This window comes from Mixophyes fleayi, chromosome 8 (assembly GCF_038048845.1).
Source record: "Mixophyes fleayi isolate aMixFle1 chromosome 8, aMixFle1.hap1, whole genome shotgun sequence".
Classification (NCBI taxonomy): domain Eukaryota; kingdom Metazoa; phylum Chordata; class Amphibia; order Anura; family Limnodynastidae; genus Mixophyes; species Mixophyes fleayi.
The window spans coordinates 83,246,534-83,262,513 of NC_134409.1; the positions used below are offsets into that span (position 1 = coordinate 83,246,534).

Genomic DNA, 15,980 nt, shown 5'->3' on the forward strand with positions numbered 1-15,980 from the left:
TGATTAGACATCCTATTATAATATGATTAATATCTTGCAGTTCAGGGGAGAGCAGCAAATCTAATGGATATATATACACAATTGGCAAAAAGAGGTGCAGATTATGCGCTCACCTCCTGGTGGTTGCAGGAGCTGCAAGCAGGACCAGGGATCCCTCCCTAGTAATACACTAGCAAGCAAAAATTATCCTGTGCGCTCACTGGCTAAATGATTGTAATAATAATATGTATTGTATGGTGTACCAGATGTATGGTAGTGGGTTACCTCTACTAATTGGACAATACTCTATGGCATAAAAGATCTTATTTATTAATCCCTATACATTGTAAGTTGAAATAAGATAAAAGACAATTGAATAAAATTCTAAAACATATGAATACATGTACTTATGCTGCGCTGGATAGTCCAATGTCAGAGTAAAACAAGACAATAAAATAGTTCTAAAGCTTATGAATACATATACTTGGATGAGCTGAAAAAGTCCAATGCCAAGATTAATGTTTTATGGTGCAACCGAAATGGATACAATTTTCGTAATTATAGATGCAGACTATAATTCCAATGGGTGGATCTTCGGATGTTAAAATGTATTCCTATTTGGTAGATGGAATGCCCATGGTTAAATCACAAATGTATAATGTCTCATGAGGATCCTGCAGTTTTGGATAGACGTGAATAATCGCGTTCTAATGGTGAAGTAGTATAACGATAACGGGATGTGAAATAAAGGTAATATACCTAATGGAGAAGTTGTACTTAGCCCATAAGTATCCCACACATTGGTGGGACTAATACTTGCGATTTATGTGAAGCTTGAATAATGGTGTCAGTCACTCGTAGGGGTCCCGCTGAGGGACTGCGGCGTACAGAATGGAGTGTCCAGATGATACAAACAGCAGCGGGTGATCAATCCCGCTACTGTAAGGATAGATTAGTGGTCCACATGAGGCGTGCGACACGCTTCCGGTCCTGACTTCCACGTTACATACATATAGCATATATCTCGGGATAACTCATATGATAGCCCAATTATATGCATAAAGCAAATATGTGTATGTTTGGCAAATAAATATACGGTATAAATATGAAGGTTCCTATATACATATATATGCACAATATACAATCACGCAAAATGTATATAATGTAATATACTTGTCTTAAATTGACACCTTGGCATGCCTAAGCAGTTTTGTTTATAGGGATATTTATAAGAATGGTCTTCGTGTTTTACATATAGATTTATACATATACTGACTGGTTCATGTACTGGATTAAATGCACAAAGATGTGTAAAAATAATTATAAATTTGTGCGTGGTTAGGAGCATAATAATAATAATCAAATACATTCCCTACATATAGCGACACCTGATTAACTGAATGTTTGTAGTATACCCTCATTCAGTCATATATGTATATTGTCACAATATATTCGATGTATAGTGTTATTATGACAACGTAAACAATTATAATGTTGGTACCAGTAGGTTTCCTTGCACAGCCACCTGCCCATATATACCAGTGTTGACACGGTCTAAATGGAGAGGCGAGTTCCTACTGCACTAGGTGTTCTCGAATAGTCACCTATCCCGTTACTTACCTAGCTCCGCCTTGCTTGGCTTCCAAGTTCGGGTGGGTTTGGGCATGGCCAAGGTGGTATGGCCATAGGACTCGCGCCTCTCCCATGGACTTATCCCAGTTTTTAAGACCGACAAATGACAACCAATATGGTCTCCAATTTACAGCCAATTACAGTCGTCTATCGATTGAATTTTTAGATCTCGAGATATTCATTCAGAATGACCAACTAGCCACTCGTACATTTAGAAAGCAAGTAGATGTGAACAGTTTCATCCTATCCAACAGCAACCACCATCCTAATTGGCTAAGGAGTATTCCCTTTAGCCAGTTCACACGGATACGCCGCAACTACACAAATATGAATGATTACATTGCACAGAGCGATATCATGAGACAACAGTTTTTAGGAAAACAGTACAACGACAAACTTGTAGATGAGGCTTATCAGAAAGTGAAGGATACAAGTAGGAACAACCTTTTGAAATATAAAAACACACCAGAGGTAGATGGCACTAGACCTCCCAAAACAAACTCATCAGAACCTATTTACTTTGTATCCAACTATTCAGGAGATGCAATCCACATTAAGAGAATTCTGAACAAGCATTGGAACATCCTTAAACAAGATTCAGTATTAGGCTCGACACTTCCCGAGTATCCGCAATTGGTTTTCAAAAAGGCCCCTGATATCAAAAAATCGATCACATCCAGTTACATTCCTGCCAATATTCAACGCACAGATTCAAACTGGCTTAGTCAACAGATACCCACAAAAGGTTTTTTCTATTGTGGGACATGCTCCAACTGTAAAACGTTACAATGCAGGAGTACCAAACCTGTTATAGAATACATATTGACCTCCAATGGGAAAACCTTCAAAATTCAAGAGTTCATCACTTGTAATAGTACAAATGTAGTTTATTTACTACAATGCCAATGCGGCAAACAGTACATCGGTAGAACGATTAGGACCCTCAAAACCAGGATCAGGGAACATCTAAGAAATATTAGGATAGGTTTTGAAAACCACCACCTATCCAGACACTATAAGGACACCCACAACTGCAGCCATCAAGGCACAACCTTTTTTGGTATCAAACAAGTGACTCAGAATTGGAGAAGGGGCAACATAATACCCAAACTGAATAGGGAGGAATCCAAAGCCATTTATTTTGTCAAAACCCTTACTCCAAATGGACTGAACATAGAATTAGACCTCACCTTGCATTGATGTATAGAGTTATCCTTTTCACGGTAGTGCCATCTGCACAACACCTTGCCAAACCAGGCGTTGTTCCATTTGTCCATGGGAGAGGCGCGAGTCCTATGGCCATACCACCTTGGCCATGCCCAAACCCACCCAAACTTGGAAGCCAAGCAGGGCAGAGCTAGGTAAGTAATGGGATAGGAGACTACTCGAGAACACCTTGTACAGTAGGAACTCGACTCTCCATTTAGACTGTGTCAACACTGGTATATATGGGCAGGTGGCTGTGCAAGGAAGCCTACTGGTACCAACATTATAATTGTTTACGTTGTCATCATAACACTATACATCGAATATATTGTGACAATATACATATATGACTGAATGAGGGTATACTACAAACATTCAGTTCATCAGGTGTCGCTATATGTAGGGAATGTATTTGATTATTATTATTATGCTCCTAACCACGCACAAATTTATAATTATTTGTACACATCTTTGTGCATTTAATCCAGTACATGAACCAGTCAGTATATGTATAAATCTATATGTAAAACACGAAGACCATTCTTATAAATATCCCTATAAACAAAACTGCTTAGGCATGCCAAGGTGTCAATTTAAGACAAGTATATTACATTATATACGTTTTGCGTGATTGTATATTGTGCATATATATGTATATAGGAACCTTCATATTTATACCGTATATTTATTTGCCAAACATACACATATTTGCTTTATGCATATAATTGGGCTATCATATGAGTTATCCCGAGATATATGCTATATGTATGTAACCAGAAGGTTTTGACATGTATTCCAGTTTAATACCATTATATTACAGCTCTAATTCTGCATCATGGCTCCCAGGGCTCATAAAGTTTGAGTGTATAAACACTTGAACGATTAAGGCACACCACGGACCAAAGATAGGCTAACAGCGCGATCACCCAATCAGAGACAATTATACAACTGGGAGCTCTATAAATGAACACCCACCAATATTGGAACTATCTCCCTTGAGAAAGTCTGCTAAGAGGAAACGCGTTGGGACTCCGCCCCCAACCATCTATTGGCCAATAGCAACTTACCGGAAGTGACCTCAGACGCGGAAGTCAGGACCGGAAGCGTGTCGCACGCCTCATGTGGACCGCTAATCTATCCTTACAGTAGCGGGATTGATCACCCGCTGCTGTTTGTATCATCTGGACACTCCATTCTGTACGCCGCAGTCCCTCAGCGGGACCCCTACGAGTGACTGACACCATTATTCAAGCTTCACATAAATCGCAAGTATTAGTCCCACCAATGTGTGGGATACTTATGGACTAAGTACAACTTCTCCATTAGGTATATTACCTTTATTTCACATCCCGTTATCGTTATACTACTTCACCATTAGAACGCGATTATTCACGTCTATCCAAAACTGCAGGATCCTCATGAGACATTATACATTTGTGATTTAACCATGGGCATTCCATCTACCAAATAGGAATACATTTTAACATCCGAAGATCCACCCATTGGAATTATAGACTGCGTCTATAATTACGAAAATTGTATCCATTTTGGTTGCACCATAAAACATTAATCTTGGCATTGGACTTTTTCAGCTCATCCAAGTATATGTATTCATAAGCTGTAGAACTATTTTATTGTCTTGTTTTACTCTGACATTGGACTATCCAGCGCAGCATAAGTACATATATTCATATGTTTTAGAATTTTATTCAATTGTCTTTTATCTTATTTCATCTTACAATGTATAGGGATTAATAAATAAGATATTATATGCCATAGAGTATTGTCCAATTAGTAGAGGTAACCCACTACCATACATCTGGTACACCATACAATACATATTATTATTACAATCATTTAGCCAGTGAGCGCACAGGATAATTTTTGCTTGCCAGTGTATTACTAGGGAGGAATCCCTGGTCCTGCTTGCAGCTCCTGCAACCACCAGGAGGTGAGCTCATAATCTTCACCCCTTTTTGCCTATTATCTTTTATGTATCTTTATTTTTTGGGCACAGCGTAGTTCTTGTTTTTGGGGACTCACCTTTCCACAGAGGATAGCATGGCATCCATGAAAATCCTGCATTGTCTTCCCATTCTACTTTTGAATATGTAATCAGGTTCAGACTTGTGTAAAAATTAAAATAGACCCAGGCCTAAAGCTAAATACTGAAGCTGGGTACAAACCTATGCAATTATCGTGCAGATCACACATTCACAACCATTTGGTCAGATATTGATAGAATGTGTATGCTCCCAGCATTATGTTTTATTGTTCCAAAACATATTGCATCTGTTGATTTGGTTTTCCAAACGAACTAAAAAACACGATCAACGATGAAATGATGTTCATTCATTATCTATTCAGCAGATGGTTATAAAAGAGAAAGATCACAGATCTGAAGGTAAATTGTGTAGGTGTGTACACACGAATCAGCATGCTCATCAGGACTTTCAATTGTTAGCGAAATCGTTAGAGACAGTACATCCAAAGTATGATTGCATAAGCGTGTATCCAGCTTAACAGGAGTGGCACTCTGCTCACTTTGTATACAATTGTTTTTAGTTTTGTTTTAATTTTGAATATTTTATTATTTGCAAATTATAAACATTTAAATATTGCCTCAATGAAGGCTAAATTAATTTATGTTTTTATTACCCCTGATTTGTTTATGTATGTTCCTAGGATGGACACAAATAAAATAGTGGGTTAGGCAAGTGGTACAACCAAATCACGTTTGTAAGTATTAGCAGTATGCCCTTTTTCTGCTGCCTACTAGTAACCTAGGGCCTGATTCATTAAGGATCTTAACTTGAGAAACTTCTTATTTCAGTCTCCTGGACAAAACCATGATACAATGCAAGGGGTGCAAATTAGTATTCTGTTTTGCACATAGGTTAAATACTGTCTGTTTTTTCATGTAGCACACAAATATCAACTTTGAATTTCAGTGTACAAATAAGTTATCAAGTATTTGTGTGCTATATGAAAAAACAGACAGTATTTAACTTGTGTGCAAAACAGAATACTAATTTGCACCCCTTGCATTGTATCATGGTTTTGTCCAGGAGACTGAAGTAAGAAGTTTCTCAAGTTAAGATCCTTAATGAATCAGGCCCCTAGTCTCTATTATACATTTCTTAGTGTGCAACTATCTATCAGGGTAGAGCTGACTGCAAATTATTTTCCCTCTGTAAGCTGAATAGGCACAAACTTCAAAGCAATTCGGTAAACTTGCACAATTATGTAATTTGTTCTGTGCTCAGTAATTTACCATCATATATATCTCCTTACAGCCTCACAAACAATTACATATTTTTTTCTATTTCCCAAGTTTTCTTTGTTTAATAGAGATGGCTGAGTTCTTTCGCTTGTTCCTGATTGTTTTGCTAGATTCCCATCCAGGGCAAGTAGAAAAGGGGGCATTTCTGAGCTTCTGATTCTTCATGATTTTGGGACCTGCACAAGTAGCTCCTACCTTTATATTTAGACTTTTGATCCATCTGTAAAATAATTTGAAACCAATTACAATTCCAGAAGTACATAATCAACTACTAAATTATTATTATCATGATACAAATAAAAAACATACAATGACATGAAACAGAAGGTAATGGCCCTGAAAAAAATTAGTTTATAATTTAAGAGGTAGCTTAAGATAGGAGAATAACAATTGTAGCTGGTGGTGGAGAAAGTATCTCTGGCTACTGCAAGAGGGACTATACAAACTAGAAAGAAAAGAGTGGCCTTGTAAAAAGACAGGAAGCTGGCAGGCATAAATTGGTAGAAAGACATAAACACCACCACTGCTGGTCAGGGCAACATTTCAGATATACAGAGTGGGTAACATATGCCCCAAAACAGTACAATCCCCCATTAGTTAAGAAAATCCCATACAAGATGGGACCCCATCCTATTTACGAACCCCTCAATCCACCAAGAACTGTTCACAGAAAAAATCTATTACAACACTAAAGGGACTTTGCAGACATATCAAAGAATAGCTTAAGAAAAGGGTCAACTGTAGCAGAATGTTATGTAAAAAATGGGGGGGGGGGGGAAATCACATTCCTTGATAAACTTTCTATTGAATGTCATACAAATTCCCACCAAGGGTTTGAGAGACGCATTCATGACCCATTTTTTAGAATTAGTCAGACAGGAACAGCAACCGCAAGAATTCATAACACCACTAGAAGGAAAGTTTCAGATGAGCCCAGTAAGTCTAAAAAGGTCAATGCCAGAAAAAGAAGGGAAAAAGAGGAGACACAAACTCACCAAACTAAGCAAAGGTTTAAAACTCACCACAGCTATCCATTAGACATATTCAATATATTTACTAATATACAAATATTAGGAAACTCACTCAAAAAAAATTCTTGCATGAGAGGGGGACTACTATAATCACCTTCCCAAAGATAGATGATTTTATAAACACTGATCTTAAAACTAGGTTTAGTTACCAGTCATTTAAAGGGGCCCTATATAGAACTTGAGAATGGTTGAGGAACAGTTGGATAAATTGAACCAACATAAAAAAAACATTATCCATCTAACTTAAATCAGGTTGAGAAGCAGGCTCTGTGTTAGCTAATTCAACACAAGAGTGAAGCAGGAGATAAGTTCAAACTGTGAAATTATTTGAATATGTTGAAAAACATGCAGAGTAACCGATGATCAGATACTGATAAAACACAGCTTGCAACTGATTAATGCGCCCCGAACAAAGTCTTTAGTAATAGTAGTCTCAGACAGCTGTATTAATTAAAGTTCTGCAGCGACACTGGCATTCTGTAGTACTTCAAACAGTAGAATAAAAGTTATAGTAGACAATAGTACTCACAAATGCAATCTTGATAATGGAGGATATCAAATATTCCTGATTACCTGAAGGTAGAAAAAGCTCAAGTACAACTGAGACAAGCCCAGAGCTCCTCAGTGCCGTGTCAGCAGGCAGAGTGATGTAGTAAGAGTTCTTTGCTAGCCTGCAGAGTATTGACTTATATAGAGATGTTTACTGACCCCTGTGTTCTGGTTTTGGTTTTGGATCTGGATTAACTTTGTGTTTTGGTTTTGGCAAAACCGCCCTTGCTTGCTTTGGTTTTGGATCCCTATTTTTTTCTAAAATACCAATTTTTGTTGTTGCTAAAATCACATAATTTTGCTTCCCCCCTACATTATTATTAACCTCATAAATACTAATTTCAAGTCATTTGCAGTCAATTTTGATCAACTCACAGGTCACAATATTATTTTCATACACTTTCAAACAAAGACTGCAGCGACCTGGCTGGATGCTAAATGACAGAGCAATGACTCAAACACACGGCAGTTCATAGCACATCTAGGAAACATTTCCACACAGCAGTGACAGAAAAGAAAAGTGGTGCAAAATGGAATTATCCAGTTATGATTCATATGATCGCTCCACCCGTTCCTTGGTTAACTGTGGTAATTCTACAGCTAATACATGACGATGAGTGCTGACCGCCCCCCCCCCCTCCTCCACTCCCCGGGATGCGTGGTTTTATTGAACCCAGAGCAATCCAGGGTGCCAGACAATGCACTAAAAAGAGCCATTGTAATTCACAGAAAAAAGCAAGTTCATCACTGAGCTTCGCATCAGCCCCAATTTCCCAAAATTTATAATATCGTTAGGTACCTTTGACGTATAGTGCAAATTACAAACACTCTGTGCAATACTGATGAAACAGCAGCAAAGTGGAAGGTAATACATATACACGTCTATTTAGACATCCATGTTTACATTACTTCTGCCAGCAATGTTGTTCTTTGTTAATAAAACTGTTCTCTTTATACCATTCAAAAAAATTAAAAATAATCCTCCACCATTCTTTGGATCTTGATAGTTGATAGTAGGATCAGGTGGAGTTACAGCAGAGGTGTCACAATTCTGGTCAATTCTTTTACAGTAGACAAGACCAGATATCAAAACGTTGTCCTGAGTAATCTGCATCATCAATGTGTGTCTAAGATTTTTGCAAAGCACACAACAGTATATAGCACATGTAGGTAACATTGGCACACAGCGGTAGCTGAAAGGAAAAGTGGTGCAAGATGGAATTGTCCTTGGGCCCTCTCACCCACCCTTATGTTGGATCTTAAAAAGGACATGCACACTTTAACAAACCAAGTAGTTCAGCGACAAGGAGTGCCACTTTTGAGGCTGATGTGCTTGGTTTGTTTGGGCCCACACAAAACAAGCTAACAATGGGCTTAAGGCACCTAAAGTAACAGTGCTATTAATGAACTATTATTTCTATTTCAGCAATGACAATTAGCATTGGAGCAATGGAGCAATGGAGCTCTCCGGAATGTTACTGGAGACTTTGCAGAACACTGCTACCCCTCCTCTTTCTTTTCTACCTATGACGTTGCCCAACTGCACTAGAGACTGCCAAGAACTGTGTCTCTCTGTGAAATGGAGCTGGATCGCCGTGGAGGGTGGTACTTTTAGAACCTAAAACTCTTTTTTAATTCCGAGGGCGCGCAAAAGTACAGAGCCGGCTCAGCTCGGCTTGGTACATGGATCTGCTAAGTTCTGATCTCGGGGAACCGAGCCTAAGCATTTCTAGATTTATATAAGCAGTTCTATGTTCGAGTTTCAGTACTCACAGAATTAGCAGACATAGTGATGTACAAATATTTCTTTCCTAGCCAGCAGACAATTGTTTTATATAAGCAGTTATATGTTCATGGTGCAGAAGAATTCAAAGTTAGCTGGATGCCAAAAAACTGAGTTGGAATATTAAAGCTGTTTGCCAAGGCACAGAGTCAGAATTGAAGCACAAATCAGTAACTCATCATCATCATCATCATTAGCTATTTATATAGCACCACTAATTCCGCAGAACTCACTCACATTAGTCCCTGCCCCATTGGAACTCACAGTCTAAATTCCCTAACCTTACACACATACACAGCCAGAGAGATTAGGGTCAATTTGATAGCAGTCTTTAACCTACCAGTATGTTTTTGGAGTGTGGGAGGAAACTGGAGCACCTGGAGGAAACCCACGCAAACACAGGGAGAACATACAAATTCAACACAGATAAGGCCATGGTCGGGAATTGAACTCATGACCCCAGTGCTAACCATTATGCCACTGTGCTGCCCAGTAACTGAAGAATCTCAGAGAGCAGGTTGTTCAGGAGTCCAGAGTAACTTCTTTCACTGATAAAGATTGCATAGAACAGGAGGGGGCTTTGATCTTCAAAGGTCCAATCAGGTCAGGAGAAAAACACACCCTAAATTAAAGAGATGGGTGTGCAATGATTCATGCTTACCAGTTCAATATCCTAACACTCTGTAACAACTGAAGGAAAATTACATAATTGTTATACAACCCTCACATAAGGCACAGTCATCATGGGCAAGACAGACTATTCTGAAGAGACTTTCAGACTTTTGGGAGACCATGACACATACCTACTACTGAAAGAAGACCTCACTACTTTCTTTAATAAGGAAATTGGAGCCCTAGATTTGGGCATCCTTAGTAAAAAAAAGACTATTTCCATCATAAGAACTTTAGCATGCCTGTTTTCTACTTTCTACTCAGGATCCATAAAGGACTATACAACCCCCCAGGGAAACCCATTGTGTCTGGCATAGAGTCTCATTTAAAATCTCTCTGAATACATTGATGTGTTCCTACAGCCACCAGTGGAGAAACAAAGAAATATCTCAAAGACACTACGTAAGTCCTTAATCGGTCATGCAAAAAATATGTGAACAAAAGTTTAAAAAACAAACAAAATAAATTTAAAAAAGGAAACAATGTTTTATTGTAATAATAAAGCATCTTCTCTTGTCCCCAGCATCTATCGCCATGCTGAAATGAAAACGGAGGATAGCCGTGGTACTTGTACTACTGCTGTACTTGTTAAAAAGTGTTCCCCATGCTTTACATGGGAAATATGGAGATGCCTTAAATCCTGCGAAAAATCCATTTTCTGACAGATTTAGGACTTTTCACCCATTTATAAGTAGACCTAACAAAATGGAACAAAGGATATCCCTTGATGACCTGTGATATCACATCATTGTACACGGTGATTGACTATAAATGTTGTGAGTTTATAGAAAAAGTATTGAGGACAGAATCCATTCTCTCTCCACCCCCATTTGCCTTTATCACAGAGGTCATTATATTCATCCTGCAACATAATTACTTCTGGTCTGAGGGTAAGTGCTACAAACAGCTGCGATGGACACCAAATTTACGTTGAGTTACGCAGACCTGTTTGTGGCATAGCGGGAAAACCTTAAAATTTGGAACAACAATCCCACCTCAGACCACATTTTAAAATGGCATGGGTATTGATGATGTCATCTGTGTATGGACAGATAGCAAGGAAGATAGTAACATAGTAACATAGTTGATGAGGTTGAAAAAAGACACCAGTCCATCAAGTTTAACCTATTGTGGATCTCTTGCGATCCTGCACTTATATTTGAAATTGATCCAGAGTAAGCAACCGCCAATCTGTTTCAATTGTGAAAATCCCCCCAGACTAAATATTGCAGTCCTATTTTTACCCTATATCCACTACTATCCTTCATTTTAATTAACAGTCGTATCCCTGGATACACTTTTCGCTAAATGTCTAACCCTTTCTTAAATATATCTATTGAATCTGCCATCACAACCTTCCCTGGCAATGAATTCCAAGATCTAGATGATTTTATTATATACATCAATAATAATGACCTAAACCTAATATTCAGCACCAAAACCAGTACAGAGACAGTAGAATTACTGGATTTAGAGTTCTACATCGATTAAAAACCAAAACCTTCTCGAAGGACATAGATTTCAACAACTACACAACCACAAACAGTGGCTATGTAATATTCCAAGTGGGCAATTTAAGAGTCTTAGGAGAAATTGCTCTAAGGTGCAGGATTTTAAGAACCAAACCAACACCCTCAAGATGAGGTTTACAGAAAGAGAATATGACAGTGATTTGATTAATAGGCATTTTGAGGAAATGAAAAACCTCATTATGCCTGTAGACCATGAGTTGCCTAAAAGTCAGATTGGGAGAACACAGAAACAATAGGAAAAAGATAGAAACTCATAGCCTTTCTGACCACTATGCTAAGTTCCACAACAGTGATCCCTCCTACCTCAGATTCATGGGCATTTGGAAGGTTAGCAACAACATATAGACCATAACTAAAGAGGAGACAAGGAGATTCTTCAACTTAGGTACACTTTTGTGAGGCTTCACGACACTAGCTCCGGATGACAACTGCCAGAGAACAATTACTGTGAAAAGTATGCCTTTCAAATTTGAAACTGCATACACTATGCACATTCTATGTTACATAGTTGTTATCACAACTCCTTGCAGTTAAATAATTTGGCAATCCAACTTTGAGGTTCTTTTTGTGACATAATTCAACATATATATATATGTATCCAGTCGTGTAACCTGTTTGACCAACTGTGGATATCTACATAAACAAGCTGAAAAGTGCTGTTATCTGGGTGCCTATGTACTAGATACAGCTGCCTACAAGGAAACATCTTCTAGCTATTATGCTCATATTTATGGTACGCATATGATTTATTGCTCACACATAAAAGTGGTGTGTGGTTTTTCTGGGCTAGGTTTATATATATACCCTGGTGAATTTTGAACTCTACACCCTTTGAATATCCTATGGTGTTTCACGTGGTGCATTATCCTTTGCATTACCATATTATGCTATGTTTGCCTTTTTCCACATTCCTCGATTGTTCCCGAGTTGAGATCCAGTGTTACAGTTCTCAAAGAGGATCCACTCGAGTCTAGATCATACATCTTTACCTGACGGTACGCATATATATACATATTCTGTCCTTTGTTGTCCTGGTATTACACTATGAGGCGCCCTGCCTGTGCTTTGTTCTAGTGACTATTTTCTTCTGGATTGACCATCTGGATACAGGCTTATACGTGGCTGCCACTCACACATGAGTGAATTGTTTGTGGACTATCGAATACTATATCTGATACTATACAGTGTTGTGAATCTTTATATATAATTTTTTTTAATACTTACCGATGTGGTAGATAGCGCCAGAGTATATCAATTGTTGTGGTTATATATATATATATATATATATATATATATATATATATATATATAGTACTTGTTTTGCTTTACGAGATTTTTACCTTGGTTTGAGTATTCTTGGGGACACCAGTCTGTCCCATTCTTTTCATGTTTACCTCTTCCATTGAGGAATTCAATTGGAAAATGCGCTTACATGAACTACCTTTCCCTTTCTTTGACTATGCATGAAGTGGGAGGTATTTAAAGTAAGTCCACTTATCATCACAGTATGTACTCTATCCCCAATGACACCTGATTATTTGGGTGATACGCATAGAAAAGTTGAAAGACTATTAGGTACAAGAACCCTGATTGTATTTATCTGTTTGGATCTGTGCTTACATGGACTGACAAATAAAGGTTCTTCTGTGCATCTGTACTGCGGGATCTGTATGATTGACACATTCCCCAAAAGGAGAAGAGAATATGTTTGGACTTATCTCAAATTTATACTATATAATGACAAACTGAGCCTTTTATGATAAGACTGCAACAATATTGCTTCTATGTCAGCTTTATGAGTATCACTGAAATCCGCTTCTGACTATCATTGTTGATGGTTGTTGACTTGTATACTACTAAGCCTGAGTGATGAGTATAAGGATCCCCAGAGGTAGAAAACTGAGTGAATGAATCTACACCATCATTTAATTATGTTTTTCTTCTAATAACCATGATTAAAATAATATACTAATAACTGCTTCTACCAATACTTACAGCTAAGGCACTTATACCATTCAATTCCAGCACTTAAAACCATTCATCATCGGACACCCTTAGAATCCTTCTGTAGAAGCAAATCCCTCCCTACTGGCTTAATCTCGACATTTTACAGCATCCTGGTGACATTTCGTCAACCCGACAAAGATTGGTATGAACTTAAGTGGGAGGAAGACTTGGGAGAGGTAATAGAGGTGGAGGAATGGGCTAGGATCAGAGCACGTGTCGCCAAGAGCTCTATATGTGTGAAGACCAAGGAGAATGCCTATAAGTTGCTGTATAGGTGGTATTTGGTCCCCACGTGCCTAAAAGCCATTTATCCCGACTCCTCTAACTTATGTTGGAGGAACTGCGGGCAAGAGGGCTCGTTCCATCACATATGGTGGTCATGCCCTAAGATGATGGGATTCTGGCAAAAAGTTCATAATCTAATTCACAGAGTCACCACGCTGCAATTACCCCCCTGTCCTTCTTACACACTCCTACACAGAACTGTCCCAGACACTGGTAAGCAGACAGCAGCACTTGTGGGCCATATCCTTAACGCAGCTAAAACTGCAGTGGCAGCAAACTGGAAAAAAGCAGAACCTCCCACTTTAACTGAAATCATAAATAGAATATGGCAGACTTATCATTGTGAGCATATAACTAGTATAATAAATGATAAACCCATTCAATTTCAAAATACCTGGCAGGCTATCTATGGAACGGATCAAACAGGGACCGTCCAAACTCAAAATCTAAGTTAAATGAAAAGAAAGATACCATGACCTCGATTGCAAAAGGACGTATTGAGCGCTTAGCTGACTACAAGATGCCGGGCTGAGTCTCCCTCCCCCTTTCCCCCTCTCCCCCCCCCCCCCCCGTCTTTTCATTCTCTTTTTGTCTTCTTTTTTTCTTTTCCATCTTCAATTCATTTGATATTTCACATTATAACAATGTTCTTGTTAGTTTACTTTTATTAACAAACTGTTTGTTTTACAGTCTAACCTGTATGCTGTTGAAACTGTAAAATTGTCAATAAAATATACTTTAAAAAAAAAATATATATATATAAGGTGACAAAAAAAAAGTAAAAAAAATAATATACTAATGAAAATCATAACCCTGTTCATGGCCAATCTATGGATATGACTGACGGGCTTGGGCCACTAGCAATTGCCCCACATCCCAAGAGTTGTCACGCCTCCCCTAGCCAGCTCCTAATGATTTAGCCAAGCCAGATTATTGTTAAAACACTTTGAATTCAGAATTAGAAAAGTGGTGCGTAATTAAAATTAAAATGTTCTTCTTTGCTTATGTTCATCATCATCATCATCATCATCATCATTTATATAGCGACAACATATTCCGTAGCGCTTTACGTTTTAGTGAAAATATGGGAATATTATTCCACAGTACATAGACAGGCTTGGCAGCAAGGATAGGTAGACAGATGAAATATTCAGAAACATAAAATCCTAATTTTGATTGATTAATTGATGGATATTTACCATGCAATCATAGTGCATCTATGTAAAATATGTAAATAAGCCCTCTGCATTAGAACTACCATGAAGTTGAAGAATGAAAATGCTAGAGGAATATGATTTAATGCTTAACAAGGTTTGGTGGTGGTTTTGATGCTATCTGGCAGAGGAACATACCTGTGTAGATGGAGCAGATAACAGTCACAATGGAAGGGATTGTTAGCCAAGTTTATTACTTCCAGTCCAATGAAGTTCTTCATGTTGGGAAGGCTCTGCAACCTGTTGCTCTCCAGATAAAGGTTTTTAATACTCTGTCCAAGGCCAACAAATGTTCCACTGGAAATCTAACATGAGCAGAAAAAAATACAAGGCATAAATCCTATCTTCTATAATTACATTATTAATAATAATTGTTTGTTATAGTGATTGTAAATAATGTAGAGTTGTAGAAGTAATAATTGGATATTGGTTAAATGCCACAAATCAAATATACTAAAACTTACAGTATTTCCCACATACAATCTAAAAAGAAGTAAATATATGCCCTATAGTTAAATATAGCTGATTACTGCATGGAGGAGTTATGGTCATTAGGCAGTTTGTGTATATGTATTAACTGTAACACTGTGTTTTTTCCCTGTTTCTGTGTTATGCTCTGTGTTGTTCCTCTTTGTGAATCTGTTTTAGACAAGTAGTGCTGTTATGTTTAACATGTATATTTAATTCATCTGAGTTATTGTTAGCCAAGTGTGTCCATACTTATTTACAAAGTACCAAATTTATAGTAGGGATGTGCACCGGCGACTTTTGGTGTCTCGTGTTTTGGATTCGGATTTTCTTGAGGTT

The 15,980-nt window shown here is 38.0% G+C and overlaps 1 long non-coding RNA gene and 1 pseudogene across 1 annotated transcript; both read right to left on the minus strand.

The window, feature by feature from the left end:
* Positions 1-1,550: 1,550 nt before the first annotated feature.
* Positions 1,551-1,669, minus strand: LOC142100442 (5S ribosomal RNA; annotated as a pseudogene).
* A 4,377-nt stretch (positions 1,670-6,046) lies between these two features.
* LOC142100120 (uncharacterized) lies at positions 6,047-15,550 on the minus strand. The gene is made up of 2 exons (XR_012678715.1): positions 15,312-15,550; positions 6,047-6,320 (listed from the first exon to the last, which is right to left on the minus strand). It is a non-coding gene; the product is annotated as an uncharacterized LOC142100120 (long non-coding RNA).
* Between the last annotated feature and the right edge of the window lie 430 nt (positions 15,551-15,980).